Below are 19998 nucleotides of genomic sequence, written 5' to 3' on the forward strand. Positions count from 1 at the left end.
CATTGCAGGGAAGTTGGAGAATTTGTCAGCCAGCCAAATCTCCATTCACTGCAGTGGGTGGGAAAATGCCCCCATGTGGATGGCGGTAAGATTCTAGCTTCTACCTCGATCCATGTGTTAGACTCTTTAATGGGAGTGGTTGGAATCATGCCCTGGAACAACCTGCCTATTCTGCAATTGGCAAAACACTGCGGATACTGGAATCTGAAACAAGAGAGGATGGTGAAAAAACTCGGCAGATCTGTCAGCATCTGTGAGGAGGGAAAGCAGAGTTAACATTTCGAGTCTTTTTGGCTCTTCGTCAGAACTGAATGGAGAAGAATGTGTTCGATATCGAAGTGTAGCTGTGAGTGATTGCAACAAAAAGTAGCAACATTAAAAACAAAACACAAATGGCCTGGTGTGAGGGATGATGTTGAATTGAGGCAATATAACATTTCAAAAGAGGAGTTTTATATGGAGGAGAAAGATCACAATTTAAAGTTGCCAAACTCAATGTTGAGTGCTGAGGACTGCAACGTGCCCAACTAGAACATGAGATGCTGATCCCCTAGCTTGTGCTGAGCTTAATTGGAACATTACAGCAGAGCATGGAGGGGCACGTGGGCATGAATGCAAGAGCCTATTCTGTAACCTGTTTAAAAATAGTTCTAAATACAAGTGCTAAGCAGATATCAGACTGTACCTGCAGACTCAGAAACAAGTCCCATGTTTTGAGTCCAAGACATGGGTCAATTTCAGAAAGAGGGGACCAAAGTGGCAGCCTTGTATATAAAAGCATCATGAGAGAAGGCAACAAGAAATCATAGCGTCTCCCACCAAGAACTTGTTCCTTTACTCACTGACTCCCACTGAGACATACACAAGATACAAATAGTGCATATGAAACTTTTACCTTCACCACAATTGATTTATTATTGTCACATGTACTGTTTTACAATAAAAAATATTGTTTATTCTGCTCTATACAGGCAAATCATACCATTCATCGAGTACATGGAATAGAAGGCAAGGAGAGGGTGCAAAATATAGTGTTACAGTCATCGCTAGGGTTTGGAGAAAGAGCAACTTAATATAAGGTAAGTCCATTCAAAAGTCTGGTGGCAGCAGGGAAGAAGCTGTTCCTGAGTCGGTTGGCATGGGCAGCACAGTTGCATAGTGGTTACCACTGCTGCCTCACGGCGCCAGGGACCTGGGTTCGATTCCCAGCTTGGGTCACTGTCTGTGTGGTGTCTGTACGTTCTCCCCATGACTATGTAGATTTCCTCCGGGTGCTCTGGTTTCCTCCCACAGTCTGAAAGATGTGCTGATTAAATGCATTGGCCATGCTGAATTCTCCCTCAATGCACCTGAACAGCCACTGGAATGTGGCGACTAGAGAATTTTCACAGTAACTTCATAACAGTGTTAACATAGGCCTACTTGTGATACTAATAAATAAACTTAAAACTGGTTGGTATGTGGTCCAAGACTTTGTCTTTTTTTCCCGACAGAAGAAGGTGGAACAGAGTAGGTGGAATTTTACGGCCTCACTTGTCCTGATACTTTAAAATCTCACCCAAGGCCAATGGATATTTCCATTGTCCGCTCTTCGCCCACTCCAATTTTGTGACAGGCAGGGCGGTGAAATTCCCACCAGTATGTCTGGCATGCGTGAGGTCCTTGATTATGCTGGCTGCTTTTCCGAGACAATGGGAAGTATAGATGGAATCAATAGATGGGAGGCTAGTTTGCGCAACGGACTGGGCTACGCACATAACCTTCCGTAGCTTCTCGGATGCAAATCAACAGAGCAAAGATCGGATGGATTCCATAAGAAACAAAATTTCTCTTCCACTCCCGCCACCCACCCACCAACACCAAATTAGCTCTCCTGTGGCCAAGGTGAAAATAATTTACCCCAATTATTGTTTAATCAAAACGGTATGTAGAAGTGCTAGAGCCCACAATTCAGCAGCTGTCCTTTTTTAGTCATTGTAACGTTAGGATAGATAATTAATCATAATTTAGTAAAAATAAATGTTTTTTTTCACACAGTGCAGAATAAAGCATTTGCCTGAACAGTAAAAGAAATTACCACCTTGTATGTAACTAAACTTTGAAGGAATGAGGTGTCAGAAGGTGTCAGATTAATTTGTGTTAAAATTAAATTATGAAAAAAATGTCAGCTAGCAAGGCACAAAAATATGCAAAAAAAGTCAGCATCAAGCAATTCGCATACCAATAATCATTTAATTTGACCTTTAGCCTGATGAACATTCATTTTAATATACAGTAGAAAGCGGTACTTCGTGAGTCGAGGGCTAATTACTTACATATATTGCATTTAGCTTTCCATTTCTAATCTCACATTAAACATTTCATCATGCATTTTCTAATCATGGTACTCCGAAGCTATCAATCAGAACTGGGATGGAGGTGTTTACGGTTGACCAGATGACTGCTAATTCTTGTTGGCCTTTCTGAATTGTCCCCTGTCACCTTCCAAAGATGCTGACTTGTGCGAACATTCAGCTCAGCGGGCACCAGCTGCTCCGCTGGCCTGCCTAATGTATGTGAGACGATGTGTCGATATGCTGTGAATAATGCGGTCCCAGCACAGCACTGGTGGGACCACTGCTTATCAGGTGAGGTGACCTCGCATTTGCATGAAAGGTCAACTCATTTAGATTTTTTTTAGTGTGGCACTGTCGCTGCAAAGTGCACGGCATGCTGGGAATGCTTCAGCAGTTGAAGGGACAGCCTGGGTAGGGTGGGGAAAGGGGATTTGGCGGGTGGAGGGATGCAGTGGTGGTGGGGGGGTGGGGGGCAGGGGGGGGTGGTGGTATTGGGGCCGGCCGCCACACAATAACTTTGGCTGGAATTTTATTACCCTGCTTGCCACGGAAATGGGAGCAGGCAAGGGGCAAACAATGGGAAGATCCGTTGACCTCGGGTGGAATTTTACAGTTTCGGAACGAGCGAGGCCATAAAATCCCACCCTGGAGGTTTCCTCTACAATGTTAATTCAGTAGATGGTCGCACCGTGGCAAAGTGGTTAGCACTGCTGCTTCATTGTACTGCCAGGGGCAAGGGTTCAATTCCTGGCTTGGGTCACTCTCTGCGTGGAGTCTGCACATTTTCCCCGTGTCTGTATGGATTTCCTCCAGGTGCTCCTGTTTCTTCCCCCCAGTCCAAAAGATATGCTGGATTAGATGCATTGGCCATACTAAATTTTCCCTCAGTGTACCCGAACAGGTGCCGGAGTGTGGCAACTCGGGGATTTTCACAGTAACTTCATTGCAGTGTTTATGTAAGCCTACTTATGACACTAATAAGTAAACTTTAAACTTAGTTGATTTGATTAAGTATGTTACATCCTTATTATCTATACAACTCCACATTATTGGAAAACAAAAGAGCTATTTTTGTGCAGACTATTCTAGTTGTCGCTTGCAAACCCTGGAGAGTTTCCGCAACAATTAGATATTTTCTTCCGTCTTGTTATTGTGGTGGAAAATGACTAATGTTGAAACTGAGATAGATTTTCAACTTGACACCTAGGCATTTCTTCTGCATGTGCTTGTGATACATACTAGAAGCAGTGAAGAAAGGATATATTTATGAAAAGCACCTTGATGCTATAATGAGAAGAATTCTTACCCGCAGGGTGCTACGAAAAATATCATCAAATTCTTGCAGGGTAAACAGCAAGAGATGTCCTCAAGGTAAAAAGCAACAGGTGTCCTCAGGTAATACAATTATACTGAATCATAAAATATTAAAGCACAGAAGGGGGCCCGCCATGCCTGTGTCAGCCTGTGCTATCCATTTTTTACCGCTCCTCTACTTATTTCTCATGGCTTATGATATGGCCGTCCATACCTCATTGACAACCAAATTTGTAAAATCTTGTTTCAGACTTATAATGCCTGTATTTTCTTCACTTTTTTTTCCCTGGTGGTAGGACTGGAGGGTCTTAATGACATTACTGTTACTAGAGAGGTGGTGCGTGACAGACTGGAGGGGCTGATTGTGGACAAGTCCCCAGGACCGGATGGAATGCATCCGAGGGTTCTGAAAGAAATGGCGGAGGTTATAGTGGATGCCTTGGTGGTTATTTTCCAGACGTCGCTGGATTCCGGGGAAGTGCCGGAAGATTGGAAAACGGCTAATGTTACGCCGTTGTTTAAGAAGGGTGCCAGGCAAAAGGCGGGGAATTATAGGCCGGTTAGTTTAACGTCTGTGGTAGGTAAAATGTTAGAATCAGTCATTAAGGAGGAAATTGCGAGGCATCTTGAAGGGAATTGCTTGATAGGGCAGACGCAACACGGTTTCATTAAAGGGAAGTCGTGTCTGACAAATTTACTGGAGTTCTATGAGGATGTGTCTAGGGCGGTGGATAGAGGAGAGCCGGTGGATGTGGTCTTTCTGGATTTTCAGAAGGCGTTTGATAAGGTACCTCACAAGGGGTTACTGCAGAAGGTCAGAGGACATGGAGTTGGGGGTAGGGTGTTAGCGTGGATAGAGGATTGGTTGTCAAATAGGAGGCAGAGAGTGGGGGTCAATGGGTGCTATTCGGATTGGCGGTTGGTGACTAGTGGGGTGCCCCAGGGGTCGGTGCTGGGGCCTCAGCTATTTACCATTTATATAGATGACCTGGAGGAGGGAACCGAGTGTAGGGTGTCGAAATTTGCTGATGACACCAAGATTGGGGGAAAGGCAAATTGTGCGGAGGGTGTGGAGAGTCTGCAGAAGGATCTAGATAGGCTGGGCGAATGGGCCAGGAAATGGCAAATGGAATTTAATGTTGGCAAGTGTGAGGTGGTCCACTTTGGTAGGAAGAATGGTAGGAAGGACTATTACTTACGTGGCGAAAAACTGCAGCAGGCGACGGTGCAGAGGGACCTCGGGGTCCTTGTGCATGAGTCGCAAAAACCCAGCCTGCAGGTGCAGCAGATGGTCAGGAAGGCGAATGGGATGCTGGCCTTCATAGCGAGGGGGATTGAATATAAAAGTAGGGAGGTCTTGCTGCAGCTGTATAGGGCATTGGTGAGGCCGCAGCTGGAGTACTGTGTGCAGTTTTGGGCGCCGCACCTGCGCAAGGATATTTTGGCCTTGGAGGGAGTGCAGAGGAGGTTTACTAGGCTGATACTGGAGTTGAGGGGGTTGAGCTATGAGGAGAGGCTGAATAAACTAGGCTTGTACTTGTTAGAGTTTAGAAGAATGAGGGGAGATTTCATTGAGACGTATAAGATGATGAATGGGATGGATAGGATAGAGGTGGAGAGACTCTTCCCGCTCAAAAAAGACAGTAGGACTAGGGGGCACAGCCTCAAGATAAAGGGGGGGCGGTTTAGAACGGAGTTGAGGAGGAACTTCTTCACTCAAAGGGTGGTGAATCTCTGGAATTCTCTGCCCGTTGAAGTGGTGGAGGCTGCCTCGCTAAATATTTTTAAGAAGCGGGTTGATGGGTTTTTGATAAGAGAGGGGATTAAGGGTTATGGGGAGAGGGCGGGAAAGTGGAACTGAGCCACGACAGATCAGCCATGATCTTATTGAATGGCGGGGCAGGCTCGAAGGGCCAGATGGCCTACTCCTGCTCCTATTTCTTATGTTCTTATGTTCTTATGTTCTTAAGCTCCATTTGACATCCACCCAGAATTCAGAGCAAAGTGTTGCAGGCTAGTCATCTGTGACAGGGATGATAAGAGCTTGATGCTTCTTATTCCAAGCGTCCATTCATGGACAGTCTTCAGCAGGTGTCTCTGAACTGCCATTTGCATTGGAAGCTCAGGCTGTTTGCTCATTGAAGGAGCTAAAAGGTCCTAAGGCCAACGACGGCAGCTATTACATTGCAGCTGGAAAAGTGCTGGTGAGGTCACACCTGGAGTACTGTGTACAGTTTTGATCTCCTTACTTGAGAAAGGATATACTGGCACGGGAGGGGGTGCAGAGGAGATTCACTAGATTGATTCTGGAGTTGAGAGGGTTGGCTTATGAGGAGACACTGAGTAGATTGGGACTATGCTCATTGCAATTCAGAAGAATGAGGGGAGATCTTGCAGAAACATAGAAGATTATGAAGGGAATATATGAAATAGAAGCAGGAAGGCTGTTTCCACTGGCAGATGAAACTAGAACTAGGGGGCATGGCCTCAAAAAAAGGGGGAGCAGATTTAGGACTGAGTTGAGGAGGAACTTCTTCACACAAAGGGTTGTCAATCTGTGGAATTCCCTGCCCAGTGAAGCAGTTGAGGCTACCTCATTGAATGTTTCTAAGATAAGGATAGACAATTGTTTGAACAGTAAAGGAATTAAGGGTTGTGGTGAGTGGGTGAGTAAGTGGAGCTGAGTCCACGAAAAGATCAGCCATGATCTTATTGAATGACAGAGCAGGCTTGAGGGGCCAGATGGCCTACTCCTGCTCCTAGTTCTTCTGTTCTTATGTTCATTCCACACACAGGCTGAGATTAGATGATTCAACTAAAGCTAGGGAATCTTTCTTCTCTATCTACGATCTAGTGAAGTCACCAGTCACAGATATATCAAGGCACATTTAATCAAATGTTGATCATATACTCCAGTTTTTTAATGACAAGTTGGGTACCTATGTTGAACGACTGCCTTTTTATATATTTCGGGCAGTCCGGTAGCACAATGGTTAGCACTGCTGCCTCACAGTGCCAGAGCCCCGTGTTCAATTCTGGCCTTGGGTGACTGTCAGTGTGGAGTTTGCACATTCTCCCTGTTTGCATGGGTTTCCTCCGGGTGCTCTGTTTTCTTCCCACAGTCCAAGGTGTGCAGGTTAGCTGGATTGACCGTGCTAAGTTGCCCCTTCATGTCCCAAGTTGTGTAAATTAGATGGATTAGCCATGAGAAATGGGTGGATTATGTGGGCTAGGGCAGGGGAGAGGGTCTGAGAAAGAAGCTTTATCAAAGATTCGGTGCACACTCAGTAAGTTGAATGGCCTCTTCTGTATTGAAGGGTTTCTGTGATTTTATATACATATTTCTGAATTGTAAAACTGGACGTTGGCTGAACTAGACCCCAAAAAGATTAAACCTATGTCTGTCTGTGACCCAGAACAGAAGAAGCTATTTTCCAGTTTTGAGAAAGCTCACGGTTCCTTATCTCTGAGGAGGCACTAACCATCACTTGAGGCCTGCACCACCCAATTTCAAAGGCCATTTGCATTTGCTAACCCAGCTTGCCAGAGGGTCCGCTAAGACACTTCGGTAGAAGTGTCCACACCATTGCTGTGGCTCTGGAGTCATATGTAGGCCAGGCCAGGTAAAGAGGGCAGATTTCCTTCGTTAAAGGACATCAGTAAACCAGATGGTTTCATGGTCATCAGTAGGTTCTTAATTCCAGACATTTTTAATTGAATTCAAACACCACCATCTGCCGTGATGGGATTTGAACCCAGATCCTCAGAACATTAGCTGAGTTTCTGGATTAATAATCTAGTGATAATACCATTAGGCCATCACTTCCCCTCAAATTATGCAGGATTAGAAAATGGCTAGAAATTGGATCAGACATAAAAAGGAACTTAGGCGTCCAGTATGTGCAGTAAGAAGTCTCACAACACCAGGTTAAAGTCTAGCAGGTTCAGTATGTGGGCAGTGTGAGTGCATCCATTCCATGTATGTTACCTGCTGTATTGATAAAAGCTACTCCAGAAGAGTTTTGGAGATGAAGTTGAAACAAGCACTAGGGATGATGCACGAGCAAAAAGAGGGCCAAATTCTCCTTTGAGTTCACTTGGTGAAATCTGACAGTGCATGAACGCAGCAAGTGTCATGAGTTCTTCCCTCCCATCTCCTCCTTTCTTTCACTTTGCCTAGGCTTATATCCTTTTACTGCAACCATTTTCCAATTCTGATGAAAGGTCATCGAAGTTAATTCTGCTTCACCCTCCACAGCCGCTGCCTGACCCGCTGAACAATTGAATAATATTGAAAATGCACAGCAGGTGCAAGTATTCCAATACTTTTTGCTTTTACTTCAGATTTCCAGCATTCATAATATTTTGCTTTTGAGGCTGAACAGGTGTTTTTTTTCCCCCCCTGGAGCTTAGCAGGATGAAGGGTGACCTTATAGAGGTTTATAAAATCACAAGGGGCATAGGTAAAGTGAACGGCCATGCTTTTCTCTCCAGGGTAAGGGAGTCCAAAACTAGCGGGCATAGGTTTAAGGTGAGAGAGGAAAGATTTAAAAGGGACCTGAGAGGCAACAGAGGGTGGGTGCATATATGGAAAAAGCTGCCAGAGGAGGTGGTGGAGGTCAGTACAGTTCCAATATTTAAAAGACATTTGGACAGCTACATGGATAGGAAAGGATAAGAGGGATATGGTTCAAAAATGGCACAATGGCACAGTGCTTAGCACTACTGCCTCACAGCGCCAGGGACTCAGGCTTGATTCCTGGCTTGGGTCAGTGTCTGTGCGGAGTCTACACATTCTCCCCGTGTCTGCATGGGTTTCCTTTGGATGCTCTGGTTTCCTTCCACAGTCCGAAAGATGTGCTGGTTTGGTGCATTGGCCATGATAAATCCTCCATCAGTGCATGCGCCTGAGTGTGGCGACTAATGGATTTTCACAGTATCTTCACTGCAGTGTTAATGTAGACCTACCTGTGACACACATAAATAAACTGTAAATAAATGAAATAAAAACAAGCAAATGGGACTCAATTTAGGAAATGGTTGGCATGGGCAAGCTGGGCCGAAGGGCCTATTGCCATGCTGTATATCTCTATGACTCTATGCCTTTGTAATCTGCAAGGCAGGAGTGGGGATAGAGGCTAAGGTGTGCATTCATCTGCTTTAATTAGACAGCCCATTTAAAAATCAGTCCTGTGCCTCGTGTACATTTCTCCCTGCTGCACACCAGTGCTTCATTCTAATTCATGATGCAGATTGGAAATTTCTAGATTAATGGCTCCTTCCCTTCTAATATGAAAAGCTCAAGAATGTTCTTTATGTTTCATTTCTTAAATATAATCATGTGGTTCAGATTTCATGTGTTGAAAAGAAATGAACAACGATCTTTTGTTGCACCATGTTTCAAATGGAATTTATCCCGGGGGGGTTTATTGGGTACATGCAGAAATGTAATATAATGCAAATAGTTGGAAGCATTACGGAAACCAGTAATGTTTCTATTTGTCTTATTTTGATGATGTATCATCAAGCCCCAGTACAATATCAACATACATTGTAAAATGGAAAATCAACCTAGCACCACACACAAATCTGGTATAATGTATATTGCCTTGAGCCTATTAGAGGTACTATAATCCTGCAAGCAAACAAGTCAGTGCAGATGTCAAAAACACCCAGTAACATTGGTATTAGCAGGATTACTTACATTGATCAACGATACTACCTTGTAGTCATTGTTATAAGGATACTTTTAATCCATCAACCATAATCATCTCACAGTAATTTAACCCAACATTGTACACCATGAATTTGGGGTGTTAATATCATCTGGAGGAATATTAGCACCAAGTCATTTTTCAATTAGTACCATAAAGTTAGTGTAAACATCACTGACACTGAAACACAACAGCCATAAGTAAGGTTTTTTTCTCCCCTGTCATCGATTTGTCACTGAAAAATGGTTACCGTTACACTGGTAATAAAAATGCGACTTGAAACTTGGCAACTGGCAGCAAGCGGCAGAGATTCTCTGGGAAGAAAATTGGAAAAGAAAATAATTGTTGTTTTAAGCTGAACCGTGAGGGGAGAAGATCGAAAGCGAGACCCGACGTGCCGAGGAGAGGTGAGACAGTGACCAGAGACTGACCTTGACCCACGCAGGGAGGTGGAAGCAGCAAACACAAGCCGTAGGGACTGTCAGTGATCGCTGCTTCGGAGGTGGGGCTGGGGCTGGCCTGAAAATAGCGAGGCAAACTCTGGGATTGAGAAACTGCTAATGAAACACGCACCGACAGATAGGCTAAAGACTTCATTATCACCTACTTCGGATACTGGCTGAGGATATTTCCAAGGGGATCTTTGAGATACTGTGATGTGTAGTATAAGTGATATGCTGATGGATGCATGGTGATAATTATGTAAATATGTGACTGCATAGCCGATTATTAATATTCAAAGGTGACATGGTGAAAATTATAGACTTGAGTGTTTTATTTACATAATAATGGGTATGCATTATTCAGTGAGATTGAATAGGAGATTTGGTGGATTTTCTAAAATTCAGCTAACGGTCTGCTAGAAAGTGATCATTACAGATTAATACTGAACAAGATCATACACATTTCGTGTCGATCATTCTCCTATTTAATGGCAGAGGGTGTCTGAATTTTAGCATACGTAAAACAAAGATTAATCTTAGCTGCCAACTGATTGTGACAAAACAAAGGTGTTTCTCCAAGTTAATTAAATGCCAAATCAGGATACACACAAGTGAGAATCAAATCATTATTGGCAGATATTAATTTCTTACTTATTATTTAAAATTATCACAGAAGACCCTTGAAATTAAATTTGTACTCTATAGTACTCTGGTGAGGTGCAAGCAAGGCAAATCTCTTTATTTTATTTCCCATTACAATACATAGCAAATTGCATTACGGAGTTTCAGTTAACCAGACTAAATCCCCCGTTGAAACCCTTTATTTGTGACAGTTTCTAAGTAATCCTATCATTCTGACTCTGAGCCCAATCCTCTGCAGTATAATGCTTAATTGCCTTACAAGTTAAATCGTCCCTACTATTTCTGTGCTCGCACTACAAAGGCAGACACCTTGTCAAAAAAAACTAGGTCAGTTCGAAGGGGGAAAATAGATATTGCGCATTGTTTTCTTGCAAATCCATCAAAATGGCCATTGTGAGAAAAATATCATTACTTTATCAGGGTGAACCTGCCATTAGACAAATGGCCAAAAGCTCCCGAACATTTTTTTTCTTTGTGCTCGACTAACATTTTCATTCATCTTTGTCCTACTCTTATAAACAGGCCGATCAATGGTCTATTAATCAGTGGAGTTTTTTTTATCAAATTATTATTTCACCTAGCTCCTTTTAGTCTGCATTCCAGCAAAACTCTATTCATCCTCCGTCGCTCTACACTTACGCTGTACAATAGCTAGCGCAAGCGTTTATATAGAGCAAATCGTAGATCATGTTCTTTTATTTTATAGCACCTTTCACAACAACCTTTTCCTCAAAATGGCTATTTTTTCATAACTGAAACCATATTGCCGGATTTTTATATGGGGAAGAACTATTTACAGTTTATTGCCCCAGTAATGTCCCTTTAGCAGTTTAGTTTGTCATTGCCACTTTTTATATTTCTGCTAGTTAAATAAAAGTACATCATTCCGTTTTTAATGAGCTAAACACCGCCGCCACAATGCTCAGCACACTCTGAACAGGCCAATTCCTATTTCACTTTATAATGGACTCCACATCCATTTCATCATTGTCACATCCTAGTACTCATTCTTGTGTGATCAAATTGAATCATACTCAGAGCTCAGCAATAAAGTGAAATATGTGCATAAAATCAGCCAACGTAGTTAATCAGCTCCATTTCCAAAATCCTATTTGACATATTTGCATTTCAAAAGAGATCTTGGAGCATGTTGAGGAGTTAAAAGAAAGAGCTTGTCTTATCAAACACTCACAATGTCCTGAAGTGTATTCAATTAATTGCTTTTGAAATGCAGCCATTGTTGTTTTACGGGCAAACACGGCAATCAATTTGTACACTGCCGAGTCCCAAAATCTGCACTGACTTCAGTGGCCAGGTAATTTGTTCTTGGCAATGTGGGTCAGTGGAGGAATGTTGCCAAAGTGAATACACTGGTCTTCATTTCTCATCATTCAAATCATTCACATCCAGCTCAACTAGCAGAACCCGCAAACAGAGCTTCAGTGTAATGTCCCATCCAAAAGATAGAATGCCCAACAAATGCACTGCTCGCTCAGTTCTCTGCTGGTGTATCAGTCTACATAATGTGCTTGAGTTCAGCAGCCAGCTTGAATCTGTGTTGAGTGGAAAGAGCCTGAGATGGTGACACATTCTGGTGTCCCTGACATTTCCGTCTTTTTTTCACACTGACCCTGCAAGACTATCTTTTGATTTCAAGGACAATTTCTGATATAAATGGAATCACAATCCTTGAATGGAATAATTGTTACGCTTTCATAGAATCATAGAACACTGCAGAAGGAAGCCATTCGAGCCATTGAGCCTGCACTGACAACAAACCTACTCAGGCCCTATCCCTGCAAACCCATTGTATTTAGCCTGCTAATTTCCCTCGATACTAAAGGGCAATTTGGCATGGCCAGTCAACCGATCTTGCATATCTTTGGACTAAAAGAGGAAACCAGAGCACTCGGACAAAACACATGCAGGCAGAGGGAGAATGGGCAAACTCCGCAGACAATCACCTGAGATCAGAATAAACCAGGTCCCTGGCGCTATGAGGCAACAGTGCTAACTACTGTGCCACCTTGCCACTCACTGGTGATGCAGTGGTTATTTTCTATCATAGATAATCAGACAACAAAAACAAGGCCTAGATTTAATCAAAGCTATCAAAAAAATGGGATGGGGCAGGACAGGGAAAGAACTCAGTTTTGCTATCAAATCCATTGGCACAATCCAGATTATGCTGAAGGGTCAGAGATGACTTTTTATCAACTATTGTGGACTCCATTCTAAAAAATCAGGTCTTGCGATATCAAGCATCATGCAGCCAGATAATACATATATTTTTCTCTGACTCATCCCTTTCCATACTGAGTAATATACACAAATCATGGTGTTTACACTGAAGTCAAAGAGTTAGATTGCAAGTACCTGAAAAAGAGGAGGAATTAAGCTGTGTGTGCTTAGCTCTAATGTGATATAGCTGGAGCCTCAAGTGATAATGTGACCTGATAGTTATCTCAGATGGGGATTTCCCATATCAAGGTCTAGTCGCTCAGTCTGAGCCTAAAAGAAACATAAATGTGGCCAGACTTCTCCAGAGCTCCTCAGTATCTATCAAGTACCATTTGACACCAGCTTCTACCTGCTTATTGATGATTGTAGATGAAACTTCTTACATGCAATAAAAACAGAAAATGCTGGAAAAAACTCAGCAGGGCTAGCAGCATCTGCGGAGAGAAGAAAATGAATCATATGGACTCAAAATGTTAACTCTATTTTCCCTTTCCACAGATACCACCAGACCTACTGAGCATTTTTCTGTTTTTGTTTGTATTTCCAGCATCCTCATTATTTTGCTTTTATCTTCTGCCTGCTCAAAGTTTAAAAAAAGGAAGCAAATTTCATTCCTGAGATTGCAAGAAGGAAGACGTTTGTAATAATTCCCATCCACCAGTTAGATAAATAACAACTGTGACGTTTATTTACATGTAACTATAATGCAGAGGCTTGCAGCCTCATGGCTGCCAGTCAATTTTCAGGATTGAACTGATACAGAAGCCCACTCTTGTCAGGCAGACCCCCCCACCCTGGTCCCTGATTGATAACCATGTGACCTCCTCAACAAATCACTCCATAAAGGAGACAAACTCCACAATGTGCATTTGTATAATGCTTCTTATGACCGCGGAATGTTCCCGAATACTTTACAGCCAGTGTTGTATGTTTGAAGTGCAATCACTGTTGTAATGCAGGAAACACAGCAATCAGTTTGCACACAGCAACCTCCAAACGTCAGCAATGCAAAAATATCCAGATCATCTGTCTTACTGATTGAGGCATGCATGTTGGCCAACACCCCAGGGATAACACCCCTTGCTGTTTAACCCAGGGATAATGCCCTCTGGGGTAAAAGTAAAGTAAAAGTAAAGTTTATTTATTAGTCACAGGTAAGGCATACATTAACACTGCAATGAAGTTACTGTGACATTCCCCTAGTCACCACACTCTGACGCCTGTCTGGGTTAATGCACCTAATCAGCACATCTTTCAGACTGTGGGTGGAAACCCACACAGGAGAGAACATGCAAACTCCACACAGACAAAGTGGAGTAAAATGTGTTCCTCTAAAAAGTGCCATGGGATCTATTACATCCACCAGAGAGAGAGCAGGCGGGACTTCAGACAGTGCCTCAATATTACACAGGAGTGTTAACCTTGTTTCTTATGCTCAAATCTGGGCACGGTATATGAACGCGCAGCCATCGACTCAGATCAGAATTGACCAACTGAACCTCAACTGATACCTGAAAATTAAAGTGAACAAAACAAAAAACAAATCATTACTTTCCTGCTGTCATTTAATAGAAGCTGATACATTTGGGGGCACTGGCAGCTCATCAACAGGAACAACTGTAATAATCTATAGCACGTAATGTGGCTGCATTCTCCACTATCCACAAATGGACTGTCCTTAGTCACTAAACTTTCTTCAGCACCACTTTCTAAACCTGCAACCTCCAACCATTCAAAGGACAAGGGCAGCTGATGCATGAAACACAGGTGCTGCAAACCCCCTTCCAAATCACAGATCATTCTGACTGGGATATTTATTGCCTTGTCTTCATTGCTGCTGGCCTTCATTCTTAAAATTTTGGGGTGGGATTTTCTGGCTGCGTTCAGCCTGAAACCAGAAAATCCCACCAAAGGTCAACAGATCTATCCGTGGTCCGTCCCTCACCCACTCCGACTCCCATGACAGGCAGAGCAGAAAAATTTGCCCCTTTTTTTAATCCTACAATAGATCTTGATGTGGAGATGCCGGCGGTGGACTGGGGTGGGCACTGTAAGAAGTCTCACAACACCAATTTAAAGTCCAACAAGTTTATTTGGTAGCATGAACTTTCATCAGGTGAGTCATGAGCTCCGAAAGCTTGTGCTACCAAATAAACATATTGGACTTTAACCTGGTGTTGTGAGACTTCTTACTGTGTCCACAATAGATCTTCTTGGACGCAATGTTCTTCTGTTCAAAATAACTTTATTTGCATCACTAACTATTTACAAGGTTGTAGAACATTTGGACATCGTTACAGCTCCTCTCTGAGGTACTCCTCACTAATTCTCACTCGAAGAGTAACATTGCAATAACCTAGCTCCTCATGCATATGCTCAGTGACTTATTGTTAGAGTTAACCTTTTACTCGTAGAATGATAGAAACCCTACAGTGCAGAAGGAGGCCATTGAGTTTGCATCAATAACAATTCCATCCAGGCCTTAACCCCATAGCCCCACATATTTCCCCTGCTAATCCCTCTAACCTACACATCCCAGGACACTGAAGGGCAATCTAGCATAGCCAATGCACTTAACCTGCACATCTTTGCACTGTGGGGGGAAACTGGAGCATCTGGAGGAAACCCACACAGACACAGGGAGAATGTGCAAACTCTACACATATATTGACCCAAGCCAGAAATCGAACCCCGGTCCATGGAGCTGTAAGGCAGTGGTGCTAACTACTGTGCCATATCACCCCATCTCCACCCCCTTCCCAACTGCTTATTCCCATATTATTCTATACACATCTTCCTACACCTTCTCCAAAAGTCTCAGCTGTGGTTAAAGGGATAGATCTTTGATGGTTTCACCAGGCTTCCTAAATAAGTGCAGAATTCCTCCCTGAGGTAGCTGTGAATCCATTTATTCCAAAATCAGTTCCTGGGAGTTGTCATGCCTGGTTTCTCTCAGCTGCGCTTCTGTAGGTGTGATGGTCTCCTGATAATCAGGGTATAAGTGAGCATGAATAATGAACTTACTTATTTATTATTTAGTGTCACAAGTAGGATTACATTAACACTGCAATGAAATTGCTATGAAAATCCCCTAGTCGCTACACTCTAGCACCTATTTGGATAGACTGAGGAAGAATTTAGCATGGCCAATGCACTTAACCAGCAAGTCTTTCAGATTGTGGGAGAAAACCGGAGCACCCAGAGGAAACTCACACAGATATGGGGAGAACGTGCAGACCCCACACAGACAGTGACCCAAATGGGAATCAAACCCAGATCCCTGGTGCTGTGAGGCAGCAATGCCCTGCAGCCCAAGGCTTTAAAAAAATCTTAAGTATGTCTTGAATTTCCGATCCTCTGTCTCAGAGGGAATGGTGCTAAAAAAATCTTGAATGGATAAATGTCCATTCATTTTAGAATCATCTTAGTAATATACTAGATGAGTGCAGTGGATATGCAGTGGGCAGTCAGTTTAAACATTAGAATAACCCTACCATATTATTTTCCTAAATCCTGTGTAGTGAATTCAGGAACATGGAATCTTGACTGAGAAAGAAAATTTCCATCCGCAAATGTCAAGTAAGTGCTTTTTAAGTCATTAGACTGAGACAAATGAGAAATTCTCTTCTATGCATGGTGACTCAGTGGTTAGCACTGCTGCCTCACAGTGCCAGGGATCCAGGTTCGATTCCTGGCTTGGGTTACTGTCTGTGTGGAGTTTGCACATTCTCCCCATGACTGCATGAGTTTCCTCTGGCTGTTCTGGTTTCCTCCCAAAGTCTGAAAGACGTGCTGATTAGGCAAATTGGCCATGGTAAATTCTCCCTTACTGTACCAGAATAAGTGCCAGAGTGTGGCAACAAGGGGACTTTCACAGTGGCTTAATTGCAGTGTTAACGTAAACTTACTTGTGACATTGGTAATTTGAAGATGGTGTAAAGACAGTGCCCTTAATACATCAGTGGGTCACAAATGAGAACAATTAGGATATTTTACATTGAGTTTTTGACCATCAGATATATGGCAGGCAAGAAAACTATATCTGACAAAGAAAGATTTTGGGAGAATGGTGCCAACATTCAAGTATTGCTAAATTATAACTTCTCATTTCTTAGCCCAATTTTTTTACCTCTCTACATATGACATACCACTGCCCTAATTATAGTTTAATGGTGAGGTTGGCGGGGGAGGGGGGGTGACTTGTATAATTAAAGGCTTTCAGTCTGGTAAACTTTGGTTGGGAGGGCATACCCAATATTTACTCATGAAATAGCAACCACTAAAATGTGAAATGAGCATATTTTGACATATCTGGAAGATAAAATTGGTTTCATATGCCGGTGATAACTTGATGACTGGAATTGTTTATGCAACAAATTTTAGCATCAGTGCTCGAAATTCACACATACTTTAAATCATTCACACTTTCACTAGTACCTCCATGGATCTCTCGCAAAGCTGTAGCAGTTTCCAAGTGATCATTGCCTCTATGTGCCTCTGGTGTCCCTTAGCTTAATCTGCCCATGTATTGCTACATCTCTTTATTTATTATTGTCACATGCATTAGTATACAGTGAAAAGTATTGTTTCTTGCGTGCTATACAAAGCATACTGTACATAGAAGAATGAACAAAGAAAATTACAGCGCAGGAACAGGCCCTTCGGCCTTCCAAGCCTGCATCGACCATGCTGCCTGACTGAACTAAAACCCCTTATCCTTTTGACTATATCTCTCCATTCCCATCCTATTCATATAATTGTCAAGACGCCTTTGAAAGTCATTATGATATCTGCTTCCACTGCCTCGCCCAGCAGCAAGTTCCAGGCACCCCCCCACCCTCTGTGTAAAAAACTTGCCTCGTATATCTCCTTTAATTCTTGCCCCTCGCACCTTAAACCTATGCCCCCTAGTAATTGACTCTTCCATCCTGGGAAAAAGCCTTTGGTTATTCTGTCCATGCCCCTCTTAATCTTGTAGGCTTTTATTACATCACCCCTCAACCTCTGTCATTCCAGTGACAACAGACCAAGTTTCTCCAAATTCTCCTCATACCTAATGCCCTCCATACCAGGCAACATCCTGGTAAATAGAAAAGGAGAGGGTGCAGGATGTAATGTTACAATCATAGCTAGTATATTCAAAAGTTTATTAGTGTCACAAGTAGGTTTGCATAAACACTGCAATAAAGTTACTGGGCCCAATTTTACACCCATTTGTTGCACCCATTTTCGGGCGCGAAAGCTTGGTAAAGTTGGGAATGAGGGGAGTAGCACAATCCTGCCAGCCTCTGCGCACGATCTCCCTTTACCAAGGCCCAAAAATATCTGCAATTGGGGCCCCACCTGAAACGGGCACAAAGGCCATTTAAATGCACTTGCATGTATTTAAATTGACTTAATGAGCTGCACACCCAACTTTACCAGCACTTCCCCCTTTCCCAGCACATTTACCCATCTGGAATCATAGCGAAACAGACATGCTCCATAGAAATCTGATGCGGATGCTCCATCAGTGAGGGTTATTGAGGAGGTAAGTGTCTAATGGCTCTCCGCTTGCGATCAGTGGTGGGGGGTGGGGGGGGTGGGGGTGGTGCGGAGGAGGGGGGATCTGCTCTCACTCTGTTTCAGATCAGTGGGAGGGGAATATGAGTCCGCTGCCACTCTGCCTGTTATCAGTGGGGGGGAAGCGGGTTCTGCTGCTACTATGCTGAGATCAGTGGGGGAAAGGGGAGTTCACTGCTACTGTGCCTGAGTTCAGTTGGGGGGAAGGGGGTCTGCTGCCACACTGCCTGAGATCAGTGGGGGGAAGAGGGGAGTTCATTGCCACTCTTCCTGAGATGAGTGGTGGGGGGTGGTGGTGGGGAGGAAGAGGGGGTCCAGTGCCACCATGATGGGGAATGGGGAGGATGGATCACTTGGCCTGAAATCAGTGGGGAGGAGGGTTCCACAATCGATTTGGTTGGTGCAGGGGGCAAGGGGATAAGGGGGCCAGTAATATTGTGGGGATGGCACCAGGGGAAGCATTATCTGGCCTGGTAGGGACATAGCAGGGGAGCAGCATTCTATCACTTCTCTGCATATGCGCAATTGGAGGCGCCGATCGGGCCTCAGTGTTTTGGGCATGTTAAGCCCTGCCCACAGCTTGTACATTGCAATTCAGACTCGCTGATATTTTTGCAGGTAGCGTGCATATGGAGGCTCCTGAAAACGGGTCTAAAAATCGGATCTGAAAGACTCCCAGTTTTAAGTCCCCCCAGTACTTAGAATCAAAGTGGTAAAATAGGGCCCACTGTGAAAATCCCCTAGCCGCCACGCTCCAGTTGGGGTACACTGAGGAAGAATTTAGCATGGCCAATACACCTAACCACCTTGTCTTTTGGGCAGTGGGAGGAAACCAGAGCACCTGAAGGAAACCCACACAGACACAAGGAGAACGTGCAGGCTTCATACAATGACCCAAGCTGGGGAATCGAACTTGGGTCCCTGGCACTCTGAGGCAGTAGTGCTAACCACTGTGCCACCCCATATAAGGTAGGCCCATTCAAAGATCTGATAGCAGCAGGGAAGAAGCAGTTCTTGAGTCGGTTGTACGTGTCCTCAAGCTTCTATATCTTTTTCCTGACGGAAGAAGGTGGAAGAGATTATGTCTGTGAGGTGCCGGGGTGCTTTTGCTGGCTGCTTTCCTGAGGTAGTGGGTAGTGTAGACAGAGTCAATGGCTGGGAGATGTTTTGCATGAATGCATAATCAAGACTTCAAATCTGCACCCAGTTTTCACGAAACAGTTGCTAATATTGAAAGCTGATCCCACTATTAGCAAATAACTAACATCTTGGATAATCCAATTCTCTTCTTGCACCTAGTGGTGCACAAAGGCAGACTTTGACCTTTTCCATAGCTGGTAACCATTGGAACAGGTTGCCACTCTGTTGTCACAGCATGAGGGACACCACTCCATACCAAGTATGGCTGACCAGGAGTCTCTCCCATTCTTACCACCAGCCGTTGGCATGTTTGGAAGGACTTGCAGGTTGACACACAATCTGATTGGCCGCGTTATGAATGCACCTTCCTTGGCCATTAAGTCCTTGGGTGGGACTCGAACCCAGAGCTTCTGATTCAACAGTAGGGACCACAGCGTACAAGGCTGTGGGCCAAGTGCTGGAAAACGGGATTAGAATAGATAGGTGCTTGATGGCTGGCATGGACATGATGGGCCGAAGGGCCTCTTACGCTGTAAAACTCGATGACTATAACTCTACTGTATCACCAGTGCACACAAGACCCCAGTGAGATTGAAGCATAAATGA

The 19998-nt window shown here is 43.7% G+C and overlaps 1 long non-coding RNA gene across 1 annotated transcript in view; it reads left to right on the forward strand.

Moving 5' to 3' along the window:
* Positions 1–978: 978 nt before the first annotated feature.
* Positions 979–19998, forward strand: part of LOC145361595 (uncharacterized) — a 39053-nt gene continuing 20033 nt past the window's right edge. The window contains exons 1-2 of the long non-coding RNA XR_013889849.1: positions 979–1079; positions 3649–3731. This is a non-coding gene — a long non-coding RNA (uncharacterized LOC145361595). The remainder of the gene's footprint in view (positions 1080–3648; positions 3732–19998) is intronic.

This window comes from Carcharhinus amblyrhynchos, chromosome 2 (genome assembly GCF_965287045.1).
Source record: "Carcharhinus amblyrhynchos chromosome 2, sCarAmb.v2.hapA, whole genome shotgun sequence".
NCBI classification, from domain to species: Eukaryota; Metazoa; Chordata; class Chondrichthyes; order Carcharhiniformes; family Carcharhinidae; genus Carcharhinus; species Carcharhinus amblyrhynchos.